At 48.3% G+C, this 22,619-nt stretch overlaps 1 long non-coding RNA gene and 14 other non-coding genes across 15 annotated transcripts; 14 read left to right on the plus strand and 1 right to left on the minus strand.

The window, feature by feature from the left end:
* Positions 1 to 3,780: 3,780 nt before the first annotated feature.
* LOC146506058 (uncharacterized) lies at positions 3,781 to 6,236 on the minus strand. Its single transcript, XR_014877227.1, has 2 exons — positions 4,258 to 6,236; positions 3,781 to 3,848 (listed from the first exon to the last, which is right to left on the minus strand). It is a non-coding gene; the product is annotated as an uncharacterized LOC146506058 (long non-coding RNA).
* Positions 6,237 to 7,312: 1,076 nt separating this feature from the next.
* On the plus strand, positions 7,313 to 7,394 carry trnas-gcu (transfer RNA serine (anticodon GCU)). The gene has a single exon. It is a non-coding gene; the product is annotated as a tRNA-Ser (tRNA).
* A 2,032-nt stretch (positions 7,395 to 9,426) lies between these two features.
* On the plus strand, positions 9,427 to 9,508 carry trnas-gcu (transfer RNA serine (anticodon GCU)). The gene has a single exon. It is a non-coding gene; the product is annotated as a tRNA-Ser (tRNA).
* A 526-nt stretch (positions 9,509 to 10,034) lies between these two features.
* On the plus strand, positions 10,035 to 10,107 carry trnaa-agc (transfer RNA alanine (anticodon AGC)). The gene has a single exon. It is a non-coding gene; the product is annotated as a tRNA-Ala (tRNA).
* Positions 10,108 to 11,539: 1,432 nt separating this feature from the next.
* Positions 11,540 to 11,621, plus strand: trnas-gcu (transfer RNA serine (anticodon GCU)). Its single transcript has one exon. It is a non-coding gene; the product is annotated as a tRNA-Ser (tRNA).
* A 525-nt stretch (positions 11,622 to 12,146) lies between these two features.
* On the plus strand, positions 12,147 to 12,219 carry trnaa-agc (transfer RNA alanine (anticodon AGC)). Its single transcript has one exon. It is a non-coding gene; the product is annotated as a tRNA-Ala (tRNA).
* A 2,040-nt stretch (positions 12,220 to 14,259) lies between these two features.
* trnaa-agc (transfer RNA alanine (anticodon AGC)) lies at positions 14,260 to 14,332 on the plus strand. The gene has a single exon. It is a non-coding gene; the product is annotated as a tRNA-Ala (tRNA).
* A 1,433-nt stretch (positions 14,333 to 15,765) lies between these two features.
* Positions 15,766 to 15,847, plus strand: trnas-gcu (transfer RNA serine (anticodon GCU)). Its single transcript has one exon. It is a non-coding gene; the product is annotated as a tRNA-Ser (tRNA).
* A 525-nt stretch (positions 15,848 to 16,372) lies between these two features.
* trnaa-agc (transfer RNA alanine (anticodon AGC)) lies at positions 16,373 to 16,445 on the plus strand. Its single transcript has one exon. It is a non-coding gene; the product is annotated as a tRNA-Ala (tRNA).
* Positions 16,446 to 17,880: 1,435 nt separating this feature from the next.
* On the plus strand, positions 17,881 to 17,962 carry trnas-gcu (transfer RNA serine (anticodon GCU)). The gene has a single exon. It is a non-coding gene; the product is annotated as a tRNA-Ser (tRNA).
* A 526-nt stretch (positions 17,963 to 18,488) lies between these two features.
* trnaa-agc (transfer RNA alanine (anticodon AGC)) lies at positions 18,489 to 18,561 on the plus strand. Its single transcript has one exon. It is a non-coding gene; the product is annotated as a tRNA-Ala (tRNA).
* Positions 18,562 to 19,994: 1,433 nt separating this feature from the next.
* Positions 19,995 to 20,076, plus strand: trnas-gcu (transfer RNA serine (anticodon GCU)). Its single transcript has one exon. It is a non-coding gene; the product is annotated as a tRNA-Ser (tRNA).
* A 526-nt stretch (positions 20,077 to 20,602) lies between these two features.
* Positions 20,603 to 20,675, plus strand: trnaa-agc (transfer RNA alanine (anticodon AGC)). Its single transcript has one exon. It is a non-coding gene; the product is annotated as a tRNA-Ala (tRNA).
* A 681-nt stretch (positions 20,676 to 21,356) lies between these two features.
* Positions 21,357 to 21,429, plus strand: trnaa-ugc (transfer RNA alanine (anticodon UGC)). The gene has a single exon. It is a non-coding gene; the product is annotated as a tRNA-Ala (tRNA).
* Positions 21,430 to 22,108: 679 nt separating this feature from the next.
* On the plus strand, positions 22,109 to 22,190 carry trnas-gcu (transfer RNA serine (anticodon GCU)). Its single transcript has one exon. It is a non-coding gene; the product is annotated as a tRNA-Ser (tRNA).
* Positions 22,191 to 22,619: the final 429 nt, after the last annotated feature.

A 22,619-nucleotide genomic window follows, 5' to 3' on the forward strand; every position in this document is an offset into this window, starting at 1 on the left:
TCAGAGACTGAAAAAGTCAGAATAAAAGTGCTGTAAACAAAATGAAGGAACTCAAGTGTGGAGGACCTGTATGCACCTTGCTCCATCACCTCAGATTGACTTTGCTCATTTTTGTGGCTGCAAAAGAAAGCCAGAGAGTCACATGACTCTGGCCAACAGAATGGGAATGGCCCAGTTTTAGAGCCTTAATTGTAAAATTGACTCATTTTGCTCTGCTGTCCAGCAATAACACATCGTGATGTGACACTGAGTTGGAGTGACAGGTGATAGAGTCGGGTCCAAAGTAAATCCTGGAAGGAGGCGAAGCTTGTTAAACTTCACCCAAACCACAAAACAAGCTGCAGACAGCAGACCTGTCATCACCTGTCCGCACTGAAACACACTGAGGTTTTCATCCATTTCAGGACATTAACTGTGAGCTGACTACAGCCGAGCTCAGGTTTAGGGTGGGGCAGGAGTTAATGAGGCAGCAGATGTAGTTTCACTTTTCTGGGTGCAACGGGTGGATGTGAGTGGATGTAGCGTCCTCCTGGTGGATGGAAACATGAGTGTGTGCTGGAACAGTAACTCACTCAGTGGAAGAAAACTGAGCCTGGAAGTGATCTGTGTTTATAATGATGTCATGCACAATTCACAACTCTGTGTGTGTGTCTGTGTGTGTGCGTGTGTGTGTGTGTCTGTGTGTGTGTGTGTGTGTGGCAGACATATATATCCCTTGAAGGAATGCTGTGTGTGTACAAGCAGAAAGTGATCTGCTTTTACAATGATGCCATGTGTGTGTGTGTGTGTGTGTGTGTGTGTGTGTGTGTGTGTGTGTGTGTGTGTGTAGATTGTACATCTGTTTCTGTGAGGCCTTGTTGTCTGGTCATCACCTTTTAAAGAGCCGTGTGTTCTCGCTGCGGTTTTGTCACACTGGTCGGCGTGTCTTGGTCACACGCCGTGACATTTGGCGGTGGGCGTGTCCCACGGGGGTACAGCGTGCAGGCTTGCTGTAGTGAAGCTTTCAGCGCCTACTGCGTGCTGAATGTCTGGCTGATGCTTCACAGTGTGAAACAGCGCTGTGAGGTTTCATTTGGGTTCAGTGTAAGCCAATAGCGAACATCTGAGCAGGCTCCTCCTCCCTCACTCATACTGACTGACCGACCGACAGACGTTGCAGGGATATAGTCAGTGGGTTATCATTCCCACATGCCGGCGTCTCACTGTCACGGACCCAGCTCTGGGGACTCAGGGTCAGTGAGAAGTGTGGACTATTATTATTATTATTATTATTATTATTATTATTATTATTATTATTATTATTATTATTGGTATTATTTGGTGGGTGCTCTGTTCTGCTGTCTGGGGTTTTGTTCCATGTGTCTATGTATGTGTATGTGTATGTGTGTGTGTGTGTGTGTGTGGTTGTGGCTGTGGCCAGGAGGCGGGGCTACAGGCACCGTCAGGCCTGTGGATGACTGGCCACGCCCACGGAGGATGCCACACACCTGCAGCGGATCAGCGTCAGCGGAGGGAGCTACTTAATGGTGACGCCTCCACCGGCGCGCGATCATTGCGTGAGACTCCACGTTAGTCTTCCAGTTTAGGTTCAGTCTTTGAGTGCATGAGTGTTGCACCCTCAGAGAGACGTGACTGCACTCTCCTTTTTTTTGCAACTTTATTCTCCTCAGTTCAGGTTTGGAGTTTACAGGCAGCATAGCGTATCATCAGCAAAACATCTCTCACGTCTCAGACACTGTTTTTTCTTCTGCGCTTACTGATGACATCACACGTCTGAACTCTGACCTCCTGGAGCCAGTAAACTACGAAAGTTAACTAGAAATGTGTCCAAAAACAAAACACAATTAAATAAGAATAGTCTTTAAAGATTTTCCCAACGATTCAGAAAAATGTAAGTTTTATAACTACTTTTAGAGCGCAACACCCTCCCCCACAAAAGAAAAATGTTGCCGCACATTTTCTTTCTAATCTTTGACATTTTACCAAAAATAGAACATTTAACCGAAGATGAGCGAGCAAACAAGTATTTCCACACATATTACACATTACTGGGTGAGAGGTTTTACCATCTGTTAGTATCTCAGGACAAGTCTCTCATGGTCACGATTAGTGTTGGTCAAGTTACTTGAAAAAAGTAATCAGTAATTAATTACTGATTACTTCCCCAAAAAAGTAATCCCGTTACTTTACTGATTACTTATTTTCAAAAGTAATTAATTACTTAGTTACTTAGTTACTTAGTTACTTTTTAAAAACATGATTTACAACCTGAATAGGTGATAAAGTGATAGATCTTTCAGCCCAATTCTACTTTTTCTACATAATCCATCATACAAAATGTAATCAAATGGAAAAGTCTCTTTTTAAAACTTGTTTTGTTAGTTTTAATCTTTTAACTTTATGCATGAAGCAAAATTTTAATTACATGCACCATTCTCTGACTGGAAGAAATTAGTTTAACATTTAAACCTATTTTCTGCACATTCCAGCACATAATAAATATATATATTTTATTTATTTATTTGTGTTTACACTCACTCTTTCAGATGCAAGTAAAACACAGCAGAAAATAAATAAAGTCAAAGACTAGCGGTCCTTTTGCTCTATTTTCACCTGTAAAGCAGGAGTAGAGTAGGCGGAGGTTTATCCTGGTGCAGGTGTGCCGCAGCGGTCAGTGGAAGGATACCGCAGTTTCTCTGTGAGTTTCCCATTACGTCGTAGCTACTCGGCGCTTGCTCGGAAGTTTAGGGGTTTTTTTCGCTGCAAAAAGAAGTTTTCTTCCCACGCACAACGGACACTAATGTTTTTGTCACTTTTTATGGAATCAAACTCAAAGTAAGGTCAGTACTTCCACGCTTTAAACGCTGCACGCTCATACTCTCTCTGCACTCGATATATGATCCGTTGTTGATCTGCACACAGCTGTTGTCACGAACGTCGCACTCGCTTACGTCACTGTCATGAGACATTCTCGCAAAAAAATCACGGTTATAGTAACGCAGTAACACAGCGTTCCTACGGGAAAGTTTATTATAGTAATAATGCTCAGAGTACCTGTTTTTAACTGTGTCAATACCACATCAACATGAACTGTAATGTTACGCTTAGATTAAACTCTCTTGTGAAGTTGACTCTGTGTTTTTCTGTTATATCTATTGATACTGTAAAGGATTCATGAATGATGGTGGGACAGAGGAATGATGGATGGATGTTCACACTGACAGGGCACGTGCTCCACTGCTGGCCTAGTTTTTCATGTGTAGACACGCCGGGGCTGTCTCATTCTCTTTGGCTTGTGCCTCCATGTCTCAGCATCACTCTGCTCACTCTCGGGTCCAACAGCTGGAGCTTCAACCTCCTCCTCCAAACGTCGTCTCTCCTCCACCTGTTCCTCTTCAGGATGCCCCTCTGCTCTGAAAGCAGGCTCAGACTTCTCGAGTTCTTCACTCTGGGGGCAGAAATCCTCTGCTTCTGGGTTGAGGGGTGGATCAGCATATCTGAGTGCTGTCCACATGTGACAGTCGTCTTCACTAGAACTGCCTGCGTCCGTTTGGTCAGTATCGGGCTTGGTCTGATGATGTCTTCTTGCTGACTGCCTCCGTTTGTTTCCACGGCTTTTCTCTTTCAGGCTGCTTTCGCACACCCCAGACTCGTCAACCAGGTAAGGACACGGCAACAGTAGGTTACTGTTGAGGAGTACTTGGTGAGGGCTAGTTCTTTTAGGTTCAGCAGCTAACAGGATGGTGTATCGGTCAGGATACAGGAAGGAGGACAACAGGCTTCCACTTTGCTGGATTGTCACCGCCAGCTGTTTTATTGCCACCTAGATGCTCAGTGTTGCCAGCAGTCTGTAGTAACAAACAAGTTGCCATGAGTATATAAATATATACAGCAACAGCTTCACTAAGATAAACATAAAGAATTAAATGAAATAAACCAACACATCCATCTGAATATACACATAACACAACATATATGATTTGAACTATGCCAATCTTACATCTCTTGCTCCAAACACAGAAAGGACACAATAAACACAGTGAGAATGTCATACATAGCCGCAACATCCACTCTAACTGTAAACAAAGGGACTTTGGCGCCATCGTGTGGCCGAATAAAATTACTACATAATGGCGGCGGCCAGCGGCACATGCCTCTAGTCACGAGATGAAAATGCGGTGGTACAACGCGGTAGAATGTAACTAAAGCCGCGGCCATCATCAGAATCGTAAAATAAACATATTTAAGGAAACTTACTTCCAGTCATGAACTTAACACTCGGAGCATCACCGTGAAGGATGGCAACCAGGAACACAGCTTACGAGGTAAACAGAACTAACACGGAAAACAATCTCCCCTTCTCAAGTAGCATCGCGTAACCCCCAACTTCTGCCTACGTCATTTCCTACGACTCCACCCCACACAATATTTTTTTTATACAGTTACGGTGTAACACTCGTCTTCTTCCTGTCCCCTGCAATGGCTCAACCACATACACTGGACTATCAGGACCTTTCCTTTCGGTGATGAGATGAATCATATCCTCCCAATAGCTGCGCAGTTTCCCAGGACCTCCTCTGCGTGTGAGATTTCTCACCAAGACATGGTCACCTGGCTGAAGCACAGAGCTCCATCCACGTTGATTGTAGTTTTTCTGTCCCCTTCTTGCACTCTTTCTCATGTTCTGCCTCGCAATTGCATAGGCCTCTTGCATAACTCCTCTCCATTTCTCTGCATAGCCACTGTGTGATTGACTCTTCTCTTCTTCTTTTTTTGGGAAGAGCAGGTCGATAGGCAAGGTTGGTTCACGGCCAAAGAGAAGGAAGAATGGAGAAAATCCTGTTGCTTCGTGCACAGTCGAGTTGTAGGCATGAACTACTTTGTTCAAAGGGTCTTTCCATCTTGACTTCTGAGATTCATCAAGTGTCCGGAGCATGAGTGTCCTATTGAAGCGCTCTGCAGGATTGGCCTGTGGGTGGTATGGGGAGGTACGAGAATGGCTGATACCGCAGTAGCCTTGAAGCTTGCAGAAAAGATTGTTCTCAAATTCTTTCCCCTGGTCATGGTGTATTTTGGATGGGAAACCGAAGCACATGATAAAGTCATCAAAGAGCTTTCTTGCCGCAGTCTTCCCAGACTTGTCCCTTGTCGCATATGCCTGGGCATATTTGGTGATCCACAATGATCCACAACTACGAGTATGTATTCTTCACCTCCTGTGCACTTGTCCAAATGCAGATAGTCAATGGATATCATCTCAAACGGCGCAGATGTTTCAATGCTCTGAATTGAGGTTCTGGTTATTCTTTTAGGCTTCTTCTTCTTTATACCGCGACACACCTGAGTGACATAGTGCTCCATTTCCTGCCTCATTTTAGGCCAGAAAAAGTGCTCCCTGGTGAGAGCAACCATCCTGTCTGCTCCTAAATGTCCCAACTCCCCATGTAGATGTTTATAGACCATGGGCTTTAATGAGTCAGGAACAACTAACTGCATTCTCCTTGTGGTCTTACGCCTCAGAATGCCATCTCCATCAATCTGCAAATGGGGCCACTGCCGAAGAAGGTACCTAACTGCCTCACTCGCCGCCATCTTTTCTTTATGCTTCAGGTAGGTGTGTGTTCTCTTCAGGGACAAAACTCGGTTTATGGCTATGTCTGCATCCTGGGCGTCTCTGATGTCGTCAACTGCAAATGGCTGAATTGGTTCTGAGACGATGCATCCCTATGGAAGCGCGTTGACATTACAGGTGACAGTTTTCCCAATGCATTCAATGGCATCCTGCTGACATTCCTCTGTGCATTCCTGCATGATGTCTTTAATGGGCTTTCCTCTTCTTCATAAGAAATATGCATCTCGATTCGCTGCCCCTGGCCTGTACTTAAGAGTGAACCGATAATCTGCCAACACCCAGCGGTGTCCAGCTGCATTAAGTTTTGCTGACTTCATGACGTATGTTAGCGGGTTATTGTCACTGTACACAGTAAAATGAGGTGCATGGGGGGCGCTATGGAGCCGCGGACCAAGATGGCAGCATAAAGTGGTTGCTCCGTGTAACCTGCATTAAAAACCCAGAACAAGCCAAAACTAGAAACTTAATTGCTATTGGAAAATGTCAAAAACGACTAATCTCAAGGACTGTGATATTTTCACCCGTAAACACGGTTCCCAAAAACCAGTTAAAACCGATATTTTGGCAATGCCTGAAAAAAGGGAGGGGGCTGCTAGCGCTAGTAGCATGGGTGACCTTAGCACGGTGTTAGCTGAACTTTGGTCATTGCGCTCCGAGTTTAGTGTATTCAGAACTAAACTGGACAGCATAGATAACCGTATGGGTGAAATGACGAAGCCAGTTGCTGCTTTGGAGAAAAACATGACGGAGGTAAACCAAAATGTTGCTGCAAATGCTACACGACTGACGGAAGCTGAAAATAGAATGTTGGCAGAGGAGCTCCTGGGAAAGAGCGTGGCCGATCTCAGCAATGCCATGAAGCGGATATCCTAACTGGAGGCAAAAACCGACGACCTGGAGAACCGGGGCCAAAGGAAGAACCTGCAGCTATTTGGCCTCCGGGAGGGCGCCGAGGGTCAGCAGCCACTGCTGGAGTTTATAAGGGAGATGTTAACGCGCTGGCTTGAGACCGACAGATCGTTTGTTATTGAGAGGGCTCAATAACGAACGATCTATTGGGCGTGGGTGGAGAGCAAATTCAGGGGTGATTTGTCACACAAGGATAGCAGCAAGTGCGAAAGGCAAGCTTTAGAAGACGGTAGTGAGAGCTGCTCTGATGTGTGGCACAGATTGTGTCTGCATAGTTGAAGATGATAAGCTTTTGCTTGGGAGTGTCCAGGATGCAACAGATTCGAAATGACCATGTGCGAGGGACAGCTGGGGTTGAGCCGTTTGCAGACGATAGGCCAGCAAGGCTGAGGTGATTTGCACATGTGCAGAGGAGGGATATAAGATATACTGGGAAAAGGGTGTTAAATACGGAGCTGCTGGGCAGGAGAATAAGAGAAAAACCAAAGACAACGTTCATAGACGTAGCCAAGTAGGACATGCAGAGGGTTGGTGTGACAGAGGAGAATGCTAGGGGCAGGGTGAGATGGAGGCAGACGATCCACTCTGGCAACCCCCAAGAAGAACAGGCTCAAAGAAGAAGCCAGCATCACTCCAGGCTTCTACCAAAGTGTTACGCAGCCCCTCGTCGGGGATCTGGAGTCAATCTCCCTGCGTCCATACACCAGCGATCAGCTCACACATTATCCCTCGTAAATTCCCAATGCTACTGGCAAAGACCAGCGTCTGGCAGATGAGGTGGCCGAGAGGTTAAGGCGATGGACTGCTAATCCATTGTGCTGTGCACGCGTGGGTTCGAATCCCATCCTCGTCGAGAGCTCTTTCTGCTTATTTTGATGCATCTTGTCAGTGTAAGGTTGGCTGCCAAAGCAGGCATGATGCAATGCTCTTCTTTGGCTCAGTATTCACTTTAGTTCACCATGTGGTCTTGTTGCACAGGTCATGTTAAAGAGAATGGTCTGCTAATACAGTAGCAGAAAGACCTTCTGCTTCCAGAATAGCAACATACCTAATGGCCCACTTGCCCTACACTGAAAACCAAGGGGAGGAGGTCGGTAAGCATATTGATTAGAACCACCTCCCTCAGTTGGCTTCATTCAATGTGAATTAGCAGTGGCTCTAGTCCACAGTCCCCTGGATGTCCAGTCTCCTCAGTCTGTCTCTAAGGCTGATGGCATTCAGTTACGTTAGCATGACAGTGGATTGTCAACGAGCCACCTTAGTCTCTTAGCCACATCCTGGGCGCTTTGCAGATTTCAGGATTTGTGCCCCTTCCCTATTTTGATCATACAGCAAGTATGGACAAAGTGTAGACTGTAATAAGTAACACATGCGGCACAGGGGAGTTAGCTCAAATGGTAGAGCGCTCGCTTAGCATGCGAGAGGTAGCGGGATCGATGCCCACATTCTCCATTTGACACTTTGCTAGTCAGTGTCCCAATTGAATGCATGTGGCTTCCTTTGGCAAATCTTTATTTCACAGGTGTCGAACTCCAGGCCTCGAGGGCCGGTGTCCTGCAGGTTTCAGATGTATTCTTGATCCATCATAGGGGATTCAAATGGCTAAATTACCTCCTCAACATTTCTTGAAGTTCTCCAGAGGCCTGGTAATGAACTAATCATTTGATTCAGGTGTGTTGACCCCGGGTGATATCTAAAACCTGCAGGACACCGGCCCTCGAGGCCTGGAGTTCCACACCCCAGGTTTATTTGCACTTCTCCGCTCACTACCTTTCAGGTACTATCAAGTTAACGCTGGCTTCAAACCTCATCAATGTTTGACCATATGAAGTGATTGTCTCCCCTCTTACCCTCACAATACTGGCCGATGGCAGCAAAGAGTCCCCCGGCCCAGTCTGACATCTCTTTTCTCCAGAAGCAGCTGAAAGGGGCTTCCAGTGACACTCTCCTGGCGTACTGCGTAGGGCCCAGACTTGAATCGCTCGGAAGTGTCTCGTGTGAGTTACGATTGCACCAAAGGGTCTTGTTGTAGTTGACATGCCCAGAAAACATTGAAAGGGAGGTGTTGTGATTAGAGCCACCTGAGCTGAAGCTCCGTATGGCACGATGAAGCTGCAGTGCTCAATCCTCAATGGGGAATTAGCTCAAATGGTAGAGCGCTCGCTTTGCATGTGAGAGGCAGCGGGCTCGATGCCCGCATTCTCCAGGACCCTTTTGCACGTCCGCGAGGAGACCCGAAGCCAAGTGTGTAGCCAATCCATTAGGCGTGGGTGGAGAGCAAATTCAGGGGTGATTTGTCACACAAGGATAGCAGCAAGTGCGAAAGGCAAGCTTTAGAAGACGGTAGTGAGAGCTTCTCTGATGTGTGGCACAGATTGTGTCTGCATAGTTGAAGATGATAAGCTTTTGCTTGGGAGTGTCCAGGATGCAACAGATTCGAAATGACCATGTGCGAGGGACAGCTGGGGTTGAGCCGTTTGCAGACGATAGGCCAGCAAGGCTGAGGTGATTTGCACATGTGCAGAGGAGGGATATAAGATATACTGGGAAAAGGGTGTTAAATACGGAGCTGCTGGGCAGGAGAATAAGAGAAAAACCAAAGACAACGTTCATAGACGTAGCCAAGTAGGACATGCAGAGGGTTGGTGTGACAGAGGAGAATGCTAGGGGCAGGGTGAGATGGAGGCAGACGATCCACTCTGGCAACCCCCAAGAAGAACAGGCTCAAAGAAGAAGCCAGCATCACTCCAGGCTTCTACCAAAGTGTTACGCAGCCCCTCGTCGGGGATCTGGAGTCAATCTCCCTGCGTCCATACACCAGCGATCAGCTCACACATTATCCCTCGTAAATTCCCAATGCTACTGGCAAAGACCAGCGTCTGGCAGATGAGGTGGCCGAGAGGTTAAGGCGATGGACTGCTAATCCATTGTGCTGTGCACGCGTGGGTTCGAATCCCATCCTCGTCGAGAGCTCTTTCTGCTTATTTTGATGCATCTTGTCAGTGTAAGGTTGGCTGCCAAAGCAGGCATGATGCAATGCTCTTCTTTGGCTCAGTATTCACTTTAGTTCACCATGTGGTCTTGTTGCACAGGTCATGTTAAAGAGAATGGTCTGCTAATACAGTAGCAGAAAGACCTTCTGCTTCCAGAATAGCAACATACCTAATGGCCCACTTGCCCTACACTGAAAACCAAGGGGAGGAGGTCGGTAAGCATATTGATTAGAACCACCTCCCTCAGTTGGCTTCATTCAATGTGAATTAGCAGTGGCTCTAGTCCACAGTCCCTTGGATGTCCAGTCTCCTCAGTCTGTCTCTAAGGCTGATGGCATTCAGTTACGTTAGCATGACAGTGGATTGTCAACGAGCCACCTTAGTCTCTTAGCCACATCCTGGGCGCTTTGCAGATTTCAGGATTTGTGCCCCTTCCCTATTTTGATCATACAGCAAGTATGGACAAAGTGTAGACTGTAATAAGTAACACATGCGGCACAGGGGAGTTAGCTCAAATGGTAGAGCGCTCGCTTAGCATGCGAGAGGTAGCGGGATCGATGCCCGCATTCTCCATTTGACACTTTGCTAGTCAGTGTCCCAATTGAATGCATGTGGCTTCCTTTGGCAAATCTTTATTTCACAGGTGTCGAACTCCAGGCCTCGAGGGCCGGTGTCCTGCAGGTTTCAGATGTATTCTTGATCCATCATAGGGGATTCAAATGGCTAAATTACCTCCTCAACATTTCTTGAAGTTCTCCAGAGGCCTGGTAATGAACTAATCATTTGATTCAGGTGTGCTGACCCCGGGTGATATCTAAAACCTGCAGGACACCGGCCCTCGAGGCCTGGAGTTCCACAACCCAGGTTTATTTGCACTTCTCCGCTCACTACCTTTCAGGTACTATCAAGTTAACGCTGGCTTCAAACCTCATCAATGTTTGACCATATGAAGTGATTGTCTCCCCTCTTACCCTCACAATACTGGCCGATGGCAGCAAAGAGTCCCCCGGCCCAGTCTGACATCTCTTTTCTCCAGAAGCAGCTGAAAGGGGCTTCCAGTGACACTCTCCTGGCGTACTGCGTAGGGCCCAGACTTGAATCGCTCGGAAGTGTCTCGTGTGAGTTACGATTGCACCAAAGGGTCTTGTTGTAGTTGACATGCCCAGAAAACATTGAAAGGGAGGTGTTGTGATTAGAGCCACCTGAGCTGAAGCTCCGTATGGCACGATGAAGCTGCAGTGCTCAATCCTCAATGGGGAATTAGCTCAAATGGTAGAGCGCTCGCTTTGCATGTGAGAGGCAGCGGGATCGATGCCTGCATTCTCCAGGACCCTTTTGCACGTCCGCGAGGAGACCCGAAGCCAAGTGTGTAGCCAATCCATTGGGCGTGGGTGGAGAGCAAATTCAGGGTGATTTGTCACACAAGGATAGCAGCAAGTGCGAAAGGCAAGCTTTAGAAGACGGTAGTGAGAGCTGCTCTGATGTGTGGCACAGATTGTGTCTGCATAGTTGAAGATGATAAGCTTTTGCTTGGGAGTGTCCAGGATGCAACAGATTCGAAATGACCATGTGCGAGGGACAGCTGGGGTTGAGCCGTTTGCAGACGATAGGCCAGCAAGGCTGAGGTGATTTGCACATGTGCAGAGGAGGGATATAAGATATACTGGGAAAAGGGTGTTAAATACGGAGCTGCTGGGCAGGAGAATAAGAGAAAAACCAAAGACAACGTTCATAGACGTAGCCAAGTAGGACATGCAGAGGGTTGGTGTGACAGAGGAGAATGCTAGGGGCAGGGTGAGATGGAGGCAGACGATCCACTCTGGCAACCCCCAAGAAGAACAGGCTCAAAGAAGAAGCCAGCATCACTCCAGGCTTCTACCAAAGTGTTACGCAGCCCCTCGTCGGGGATCTGGAGTCAATCTCCCTGCGTCCATACACCAGCGATCAGCTCACACATTATCCCTCGTAAATTCCCAATGCTACTGGCAAAGACCAACGTCTGGCAGATGAGGTGGCCGAGAGGTTAAGGCGATGGACTGCTAATCCATTGTGCTGTGCACGCGTGGGTTCGAATCCCATCCTCGTCGAGAGCTCTTTCTGCTTATTTTGATGCATCTTGTCAGTGTAAGGTTGGCTGCCAAAGCAGGCATGATGCAATGCTCTTCTTTGGCTCAGTATTCACTTTAGTTCACCATGTGGTCTTGTTGCACAGGTCATGTTAAAGAGAATGGTCTGCTAATACAGTAGCAGAAAGACCTTCTGCTTCCAGAATAGCAACATACCTAATGGCCCACTTGCCCTACACTGAAAACCAAGGGGAGGAGGTCGGTAAGCATATTGATTAGAACCACCTCCCTCAGTTGGCTTCATTCAATGTGAATTACTGTGGCTCTAGTCCACAGTCCCTTGGATGTCCAGTCTCCTCAGTCTGTCTCTAAGGCTGATGGCATTCAGTTACGTTAGCATGACAGTGGATTGTCGACGAGCCACCTTAGTCTCTTAGCCACATCCTGGGCGCTTTGCAGATTTCAGGATTTGTGCCCCTTCCCTATTTTGATCATACAGCAAGTATGGATAAAGTGTAGACTGTAATAAGTAACACATGTCGCACAGGGGAGTTAGCTCAAATGGTAGAGCGCTCGCTTAGCATGCGAGAGGTAGCGGGATCGATGCCCGCATTCTCCATTTGACACTTTGCTAGTCAGTGTCCCAATTGAATGCATGTGGCTTCTTCTGGCAAATCTTTATTTCACAGGTGTCGAACTCCAGGCCTCGAGGGCCGGTGTCCTGCAGGTTTCAGATGTATTCTTGATCCATCATAGGGGATTCAAATGGCTAAATTACCTCCTCAACATTTCTTGAAGTTCTCCAGAGGCCTGGTAATGAACTAATCATTTGATTCAGGTGTGCTGACCCCGGGTGATATCTAAAACCTGCAGGACACCGGCCCTCGAGGCCTGGAGTTCCACACCCCAGGTTTATCTGCACTTCTCCGCTCACTACCTTTCAGGTACTATCAAGTTAACGCTGGCTTCAAACCTCATCAATGTTTGACCATATGAAGTGATTGTCTCCCCTCTTACCCTCACAATACTGGCCGATGGCAGCAAAGAGTCCCCCGGCCCAGTCTGACATCTCTTTTCTCCAGAAGCAGCTGAAAGGGGCTTCCAGTGACACTCTCCTGGCGTACTGCGTAGGGCCCACACTTGAATCGCTCGGAAGTGTCTCGTGTGAGTTACGATTGCACCAAAGGGTCTTGTTGTAGTTGACATGCCCAGAAAACATTGAAAGGGAGGTGTTGTGATTAGAGCCACCTGAGCTGAAGCTCCGTATGGCACGATGAAGCTGCAGTGCTCAATCCTCAATGGGGAATTAGCTCAAATGGTAGAGCGCTCGCTTTGCATGTGAGAGGCAGCGGGATCGATCCCTGCATTCTCCAGGACCCTTTTGCACGTCCGCGAGGAGACCCGAAGCCAAGTGTGTAGCCAATCCATTGGGCGTGGGTGGAGAGCAAATTCAGGGGTGATTTGTCACACAAGGATAGCAGCAAGTGCGAAAGGCAAGCTTTAGAAGACGGTAGTGAGAGCTGCTCTGATGTGTGGCACAGATTGTGTCTGCATAGTTGAAGATGATAAGCTTTTGCTTGGGAGTGTCCAGGATGCAACAGATTCGAAATGACCATGTGTGAGGGACAGCTGGGGTTGAGCCGTTTGCAGACGATAGGCCAGCAAGGCTGAGGTGATTTGCACATGTGCAGAGGAGGGATATAAGATATACTGGGAAAAGGGTGTTAAATACGGAGCTGCTGGGCAGGAGAATAAGAGAAAAACCAAAGACAACGTTCATAGACGTAGCCAAGTAGGACTTGCAGAGGGTTGGTGTGACAGAGGAGAATGCTAGGGGCAGGGTGAGATGGAGGCAGACGATCCACTCTGGCAACCCCCAAGAAGAACAGGCTCAAAGAAGAAGCCAGCATCACTCCAGGCTTCTACCAAAGTGTTACGCAGCCCCTCGTCGGGGATCTGGAGTCAATCTCCCTGCGTCCATACACCAGCGATCAGCTCACACATTATCCCTCGTAAATTCCCAATGCTACTGGCAAAGACCAGCGTCTGGCAGATGAGGTGGCCGAGAGGTTAAGGAGATGGATTGCTAATCCTTTGTGCTGTGCACGAGTGGGTTCGACTCCCATCCTCGTCGAGAGCTCTTTTTGCTTATTTTGATGCATCTTGTCAGTGTAAGGTTGGCTGCCAAAGCAGGCATGATGCAATGCTCTTCTTTGGCTCAGTATTCACTTTAGTTCACCATGTGGTCTTGTTGCACAGGTCATGTTAAAGAGAATGGTCTGCTAATACAGTAGCAGAAAGACCTTCTGCTTCCAGAATAGCAACATACCTAATGGCCCACTTGCCCTACACTGAAAATCAAGGGGAGGAGGTCGGTAAGCATATTGATTAGAACCACCTCCCTCAGTTGGCTTCATTCAATGTGAATTACTGTGGCTCTAGTCCACAGTCCCTTGGATGTCCAGTCTCCTCAGTCTGTCTCTAAGGCTGATGGCATTCAGTTACGTTAGCATGACAGTGGATTGTCAACGAGCCACCTTAGTCTCTTAGCCACATCCTGGGCGCTTTGCAGATTTCAGGATTTGTGCCCCTTCCCTATTTTGATCATACAGCAAGTATGGACAAAGTGTAGACTGTAATAAGTAACACATGTGGCACAGGGGAGTTAGCTCAAATGGTAGAGCGCTCGCTTAGCATGCGAGAGGTAGCGGGATCGATGCCCGCATTCTCCATTTGACACTTTGCTAGTCAGTGTCCCAATTGAATGCATGTGGCTTCCTTTGGCAAATCTTTATTTCACAGGTGTCGAACTCCAGGCCTCGAGGGCCGGTGTCCTGCAGGTTTCAGATGTATTCTTGATCCATCATAGGGGATTCAAATGGCTAAATTACCTCCTCAACATTTCTTGAAGTTCTCCAGAGGCCTGGTAATGAACTAATCATTTGATTCAGGTGTGCTGACCCCGGGTGATATCTAAAACCTCCAGGACACCGGCCCTCGAGGCCTGGAGTTCCACACCCCAGGTTTATTTGCACTTCTCCGCTCACTACCTTTCAGGTACTATCAATTTAACGCTGGCTTCAAACCTCATCAATGTTTGACCATATGAAGTGATTGTCTCCCCTCTTACCCTCACAATACTGGCCGATGGCAGCAGAGAGTCCCCCGGCCCAGTCTGACATCTCTTTTCTCCAGAAGCAGCTGAAAGGGGCTTCCAGTGACACTCTCCTGGCGTACTGCGTAGGGCCCAGACTTGAATCGCTCGGAAGTGTCTCGTGTGAGTTACGATTGCACCAAAGGGTCTTGTTGTAGTTGACATGCCCAGAAAACATTGAAAGGGAGGTGTTGTGATTAGAGCCACCTGAGCTGAAGCTCCGTATGGCACGATGAAGCTGCAGTGCTCAATCCTCAATGGGGAATTAGCTCAAATGGTAGAGCGCTCGCTTTGCATGTGAGAGGCAGCGGGATCGATGCCCGCATTCTCCAGGACCCTTTTGCACGTCCGCGAGGAGACCCGAAGCCAAGTGTGTAGCCAATCCATTGGGCGTGGGTGGAGAGCAAATTCAGGGGTGATTTGTCACACAAGGATAGCAGCAAGTGCGAAAGGCAAGCTTTAGAAGACGGTAGTGAGAACTGCTCTGATGTGTGGCACAGATTGTGTCTGCATAGTTGAAGATGATAAGCTTTTGCTTGGGAGTGTCCAGGATGCAACAGATTCGAAATGACCATGTGCGAGGGACAGCTGGGGTTGAGCCGTTTGCAGACGATAGGCCAGCAAGGCTGAGGTGATTTGCACATGTGCAGAGGAGGGATATAAGATATACTGGGAAAAGGGTGTTAAATACGGAGCTGCTGGGCAGGAGAATAAGAGAAAAACCAAAGACAACGTTCATAGACGTAGCCAAGTAGGACATGCAGAGGGTTGGTGTGACAGAGGAGAATGCTAGGGGCAGGGTGAGATGGAGGCAGACGATCCACTCTGGCAACCCCCAAGAAGAACAGGCTCAAAGAAGAAGCCAGCATTACTCCAGGCTTCTACCAAAGTGTTACGCAGCCCCTCGTCGGGGATCTGGAGTCAATCTCCCTGCGTCCATACACCAGCGATCAGCTCACACATTATCCCTCGTAAATTCCCAATGCTACTGGCAAAGACCAACGTCTGGCAGATGAGGTGGCCGAGAGGTTAAGGCGATGGACTGCTAATCCATTGTGCTGTGCACGCGTGGGTTCGAATCCCATCCTCGTCGAGAGCTCTTTCTGCTTATTTTGATGCATCTTGTCAGTGTAAGGTTGGCTGCCAAAGCAGGCATGATGCAATGCTCTTCTTTGGCTCAGTATTCACTTTAGTTCACCATGTGGTCTTGTTGCACAGGTCATGTTAAAGAGAATGGTCTGCTAATACAGTAGCAGAAAGACCTTCTGCTTCCAGAATAGCAACATACCTAATGGCCCACTTGCCCTACACTGAAAACCAAGGGGAGGAGGTCCGTAAGCATATTGATTAGAACCACCTCCCTCAGTTGGCTTCATTCAATGTGAATTACTGTGGCTCTAGTCCACAGTCCCTTGGATGTCCAGTCTCCTCAGTCTGTCTCTAAGGCTGATGGCATTCAGTTACGTTAGCATGACAGTGGATTGTCAACGAGCCACCTTAGTCTCTTAGCCACATCCTGGGCGCTTTGCAGATTTCAGGATTTGTGCCCCTTCCCTATTTTGATCATACAGCAAGTATGGATAAAGTGTAGACTGTAATAAGTAACACATGTGGCACAGGGGAGTTAGCTCAAATGGTAGAGCGCTCGCTTAGCATGCGAGAGGTAGCGGGATCGATGCCCGCATTCTCCATTTGACACTTTGCTAGTCTGTGTCCCAATTGAATGCATGTGGCTTCTTCTGGCAAATCTTTATTTCACAGGTGTCGAACTCCAGGCCTCGAGGGCCGGTGTCCTGCAGGTTTCAGATGTATTCTTGATCCATCATAGGGGATTCAAATGGCTAAATTACCTCCTCAACATTTCTTGAAGTTCTCCAGAGGCCTGGTAATGAACTAATCATTTGATTCAGGTGTGCTGACCCCGGGTGATATCTAAAACCTGCAGGACACCGGCCCTCGAGGCCTGGAGTTCCACACCCCAGGTTTATTTACACTTCTCCGCTCACTACCTTTCAGGTACTATCAAGTTAACGCTGGCTTCAAACCTCATCAATGTTTGACCATATGAAGTGATTGTCTCCCCTCTTACCCTCACAATACTGGCCGATGGCAGCAAAGAGTCCCCCGGCCCAGTCTGACATCTCTTTTCTCCAGAAGCAGCTGAAAGGGGCTTCCAGTGACACTCTCCTGGCGTACTGCGTAGGGCCCAGACTTGAATCGCTCGGAAATGTCTCGTGTGAGTTACGATTGCACCAAAAGGTCTTGTTGTAGTTGACATGCCTAGAAAACATTGAAAGGGAGGTGTTGTGATTAGAGCCACCTGAGCTGAAGCTCCGTATGGCACGATGAAGCTGCAGTGCTCAACCCTCAATGGGGAATTAGCTCAAATGGTAGAGCGCTCGCTTTGCATGTGAGAGGCAGCGGGATCGATGCCCGCATTCTCCAGGACCCTTTTGCACGTCCGCGAGGAGACCCGAAGCCAAGTGTGTAGCCAATCCATTGGGCGTGGGTGGAGAGCAAATTCAGGGTGATTTGTCACACAAGGATAGCAGCAAGTGCGAAAGGCAAGCTTTAGAAGACGGTAGTGAGAGCTGCTCTGATGTGTGGCACAGATTGTGTCTGCATAGTTGAAGATGATAAGCTTTTGCTTGGGAGTGTCCAGGATGCAACAGACTCAAAATGACCATGTGCGAGGGACAGCTGGGGTTGAGCAGTTTGCAGACGACATTAGGCCAGCAAGGCTGAGGTGATTTGCACATGTGCAGAGGAGGGATATAAGATATACTGGGAAAAGGGTGTTAAATACGGAGCTGCTGGGCAGGAGAATAAGAGAAAAACCAAAGACAACGTTCATAGACGTAGCCAAGTAGGACATGCAGAGGGTTGGTGTGACAGAGGAGAATGCTAGGGGCAGGGTGAGATGGAGGCAGACGATCCACTCTGGCAACCCCCAAGAAGAACAGGCTCAAAGAAGAAGCCAGCATCACTCCAGGCTTCTACCAAAGTGTTACGCAGCCCCTCGTCGGGGATCTGGAGTCAATCTCCCTGCGTCCATACACCAGCGATCAGCTCACACATTATCCCTCGTAAATTCCCAATGCTACTGGCAAAGACCAGCGTCTGGCAGATGAGGTGGCCGAGAGGTTAAGGCGATGGACTGCTAATCCATTGTACTATGCACGTGTGGGTTCGAATCCCATCCTCGTCGAGAGCTCTTTTTGCTTATTTTGATGCATCTTGTCAGTGTAAGGTTGGCTGCCAAAGCAGGCATGATGCAATGCTCTTCTTTGGCTCAGTATTCACTTTAGTTCACCATGTGGTCTTGTTGCACAGGTCATGTTAAAGAGAATGGTCTGCTAATACAGTAGCAGAAAGACCTTCTGCTTCCAGAATAGCAACATACCTAATGGCCCACTTGCCCTACACTGAAAACCAAGGGGAGGAGGTCGGTAAGCATATTGATTAGAACCACCTCCCTCAGTTGGCTTCATTCAATGTGATTTAGCAGTGGCTCTAGTCCACAGTCCCTTGGATGTCCAGTCTCCTCAGTCTGTCTCTAAGGCTGATGGCATTCAGTTACGTTAGCATGACAGTGGATTGTCAACGAGCCACCTTAGTCTCTTAGCCACATCCTGGGCGCTTTGCAGATTTCAGGATTTGTGCCCCTTCCCTATTTTGATCATACAGCAAGTATGGATAAAGTGTAGACTGTAATAAGTAACACATGTGGCACAGGGGAGTTAGCTCAAATGGTAGAGCGCTCGCTTAGCATGCGAGAGGTAGCGGGATCGATGCCCGCATTCTCCATTTGACACTTTGCTAGTCAGTGTCCCAATTGAATGCATGTGGCTTCTTCTGGCAAATCTTTATTTCACAGGTGTCGAACTCCAGGCCTTGAGGGCCGGTGTCCTGCAGGTTTCAGATGTATTCTTGATCCATCATAGGGGATTCAAATGGCTAAATTACCTCCTCAACATTTCTTGAAGTTCTCCAGAGGCCTGGTAATGAACTAATCATTTGATTCAGGTGTGCTGACCCCGGGTGATATCTAAAACCTGCAGGACACCGGCCCTCGAGGCCTGGAGTTCCACACCCCAGGTTTATTTGCACTTCTCCGCTCACTACCTTTCAGGTACTATCAAGTTAACGCTGGCTTCAAACCTCATCAATGTTTGACCATATGAAGTGATTGTCTCCCCTCTTACCCTCACAATACTGGCCGATGGCAGCAAAGAGTCCCCCGGCCCAGTCTGACATCTCTTTTCTCCAGAAGCAGCTGAAAGGGGCTTCCAGTGACACTCTCCTGGCGTACTGCGTAGGGCCCAGACTTGAATCGCTCGGAAGTGTCTCGTGTGAGTTACGATTGCACCAAAGGGTCTTGTTGTAGTTGACATGCCCAGAAAACATTGAAAGGGAGGTGTTGTGATTAGAGCCACCTAAGCTGAAGCTCCGTATGGCACGATGAAGCTGCAGTGCTCAATCCTCAATTGGGAATTAGCTCAAATGGTAGAGCGCTCGCTTTGCATGTGAGAGGCAGTGGGATCGATACCCGCATTCTCCAGGACCCTTTTGCACGTCCGCGAGGAGACCCAAAGCCAAGTGTGTAGCCAATCCATTGGGCGTGGGTGGAGAGCAAATTCAGGGGTGATTTGTCACACAAGGATAGCAGCAAGTGTGAAAGGCAAGCTTTAGAAGACGGTAATGAGAGCTGCTCTGATGTGTGGCACAGATTGTGTCTGCATCGTTGAAGATGATATGCTTTTGCTTGGGAGTGTCCAGTATGCAACAGATTCGAAATGACCATGTGTGAGGGACAGCTGGGGTTGAGCCGTTTGCAGACGATAGGCCAGCAAGGCTGAGGTGATTTGCACATGTGCAGAGGAGGGATATAAGATATACTGGGAAAAGGGTGTTAAATACGGAGCTGCTGGTCAGGAGAATAAGAGAAAAACCAAAGACAACGTTCATAGACGTAGCCAAGTAGGACATGCAGAGGGTTGGTGTGACAGAGGAGAATGCTAGGGGCAGGGTGAGATGGAGGAAGACGATCCACTCTGGCAACCCCCAAGAAGAACAGGCTCAAAGAAGAAGCCAGCATCACTCCAGGCTTCTACCAAAGTGTTACGCAGCCCCTCGTCGGGGATCTGGAGTCAATCTCCCTGCGTCCATACACCAGCGATCAGCTCACACATTATCCCTCGTAAATTCCCAATGCTACTGGCAAAGACCAGCGTCTGGCAGATGAGGTGGCCGAGAGGTTAAGGCGATGGACTGCTAATCCATTGTGCTGTGCACGCGTGGGTTCGAATCCCATCCTCGTCGAGAGCTCTTTCTGCTTATTTTGATGCATCTTGTCAGTGTAAGGTTGGCTGCCAAAGCAGGCATGATGCAATGCTCTTCTTTGGCTCAGTATTCACTTTAGTTCACCATGTGGTCTTGTTGCACAGGTCATGTTAAAGAGAATGGTCTGCTAATACAGTAGCAGAAAGACCTTCTGCTTCCAGAATAGCAACATACCTAATGGCCCACTTGCCCTACACTGAAAACCAAGGGGAGGAGGTCGGTAAGCATATTGATTAGAACCACCTCCCTCAGTTGGCTTCATTCAATGTGAATTAGCAGTGGCTCTAGTCCACAGTCCCTTGGATGTCCAGTCTCCTCAGTCTGTCTCTAAGGCTGATGGCATTCAGTTACGTTAGCATGACAGTGGATTGTCAACGAGCCACCTTAGTCTCTTAGCCACATCCTGGGCGCTTTGCAGATTTCAGGATTTGTGCCCCTTCCCTATTTTGATCATACAGCAAGTATGGACAAAGTGTAGACTGTAATAAGCAACACATGCGGCACAGGGGAGTTAGCTCAAATGGTAGAGCGCTCGCTTAGCATGCGAGAGGTAGCGGGATCGATGCCCGCATTCTCCATTTGACACTTTGCTAGTCAGTGTCCCAATTGAATGCATGTGGCTTCCGTTGGCAAATCTTTATTTCACAGGTGTCGAACTCCAGGCCTCGAGGGCCGGTGTCCTGCAGGTTTCAGATGTATTCTTGATCCATCATAGGGGATTCAAATGGCTAAATTACCTCCTCAACATTTCTTGAAGTTCTCCAGAGGCCTGGTAATGAACTAATCATTTGATTCAGGTGTGTTGACCCCGGGTGATATCTAAAACCTGCAGGACACCGGCCCTCGAGGCCTGGAGTTCCACACCCCAGGTTTATTTGCACTTCTCCGCTCACTACCTTTCAGGTACTATCAAGTTAACGCTGGCTTCAAACCTCATCAATGTTTGACCATATGAAGTGATTGTCTCCCCTCTTACCCTCACAATACTGGCCGATGGCAGCAAAGAGTCCCCCGGCCCAGTCTGACATCTCTTTTCTCCAGAAGCAGCTGAAAGGGGCTTCCAGTGACACTCTCCTGGCGTACTGCGTAGGGCCCAGACTTGAATCGCTCGGAAGTGTCTCGTGTGAGTTACGATTGCACCAAAGGGTCTTGTTGTAGTTGACATGCCCAGAAAACATTGAAAGGGAGGTGTTGTGATTAGAGCCACCTGAGCTGAAGCTCCGTATGGCACGATGAAGCTGCAGTGCTCAGTCCTCAATGGGGAATTAGCTCAAATGGTAGAGCGCTCGCTTTGCATGTGAGAGGCAGCGGGATCAATACCCGCATTCTCCAGGACCCTTTTGCACGTCCGCGAGGAGACCCGAAGCCAAGTGTGTAGCCAATCCATTGGGCGTGGGTGGAGAGCAAATTCAGGGGTGATTTGTCACACAAGGATAGCAGCAAGTGCGAAAGGCAAGCTTTAGAAGACGGTAGTGAGAGCTGCTCTGATGTGTGGCACAGATTGTGTCTGCATAGTTGAAGATGATAAGCTTTTGCTTGGGAGTGTCCAGGATGCAACAGATTCGAAATGACCATGTGCGAGGGACAGCTGGGGTTGAGCCGTTTGCAGACGATAGGCCAGCAAGGCTGAGGTGATTTGCACATGTGCAGAGGAGGGATATAAGATATACTGGGAAAAGGGTGTTAAATACGGAGCTGCTGGGCAGGAGAATAAGAGAAAAACCAAAGACAACGTTCATAGACGTAGCCAAGTAGGACATGCAGAGGGTTGGTGTGACAGAGGAGAATGCTAGGGGCAGGGTGAGATGGAGGCAGACGATCCACTCTGGCAACCCCCAAGAAGAACAGGCTCAAAGAAGAAGCCAGCATCACTCCAGGCTTCTACCAAAGTGTTACGCAGCCCCTCGTCGGGGATCTGGAGTCAATCTCCCTGCGTCCATACACCAGCAATCAGCTCACACATTATCCCTCGTAAATTCCCAATGCTACTGGCAAAGACCAGCGTCTGGCAGATGAGGTGGCCGAGCGGTTAAGGCGATGGACTGCTAATCCATTGTGCTGTGCACGCGTGGGTTCGAATCCCATCCTCGTCAAGAGCTCTTTCTGCTTATTTTGATGCATCTTGTCAGTGTAAGGTTGGCTGCCAAAGCAGGCATGATGCAATGCTCTTCTTTGGCTCAGTATTCACTTTAGTTCACCATGTGGTCTTGTTGCACAGGTCATGTTAAAGAGAATGGTCTGCTAATACAGTAGCAGAAAGACCTTCTGCTTCCAGAATAGCAACATACCTAATGGCCCACTTGCCCTACACTGAAAACCAAGGGGAGGAGGTCCGTAAGCATATTGATTAGAACCACCTCCCTCAGTTGGCTTCATTCAATGTGAATTACTGTGGCTCTAGTCCACAGTCCCTTGGATGTCCAGTCTCCTCAGTCTGTCTCTAAGGCTGATGGCATTCAGTTACGTTAGCATGACAGTGGATTGTCAACGAGCCACCTTAGTCTCTTAGCCACATCCTGGGC

This window comes from Neolamprologus multifasciatus, chromosome 12 (assembly GCF_963576455.1).
Source record: "Neolamprologus multifasciatus chromosome 12, fNeoMul1.2, whole genome shotgun sequence".
Classification (NCBI taxonomy): domain Eukaryota; kingdom Metazoa; phylum Chordata; class Actinopteri; order Cichliformes; family Cichlidae; genus Neolamprologus; species Neolamprologus multifasciatus.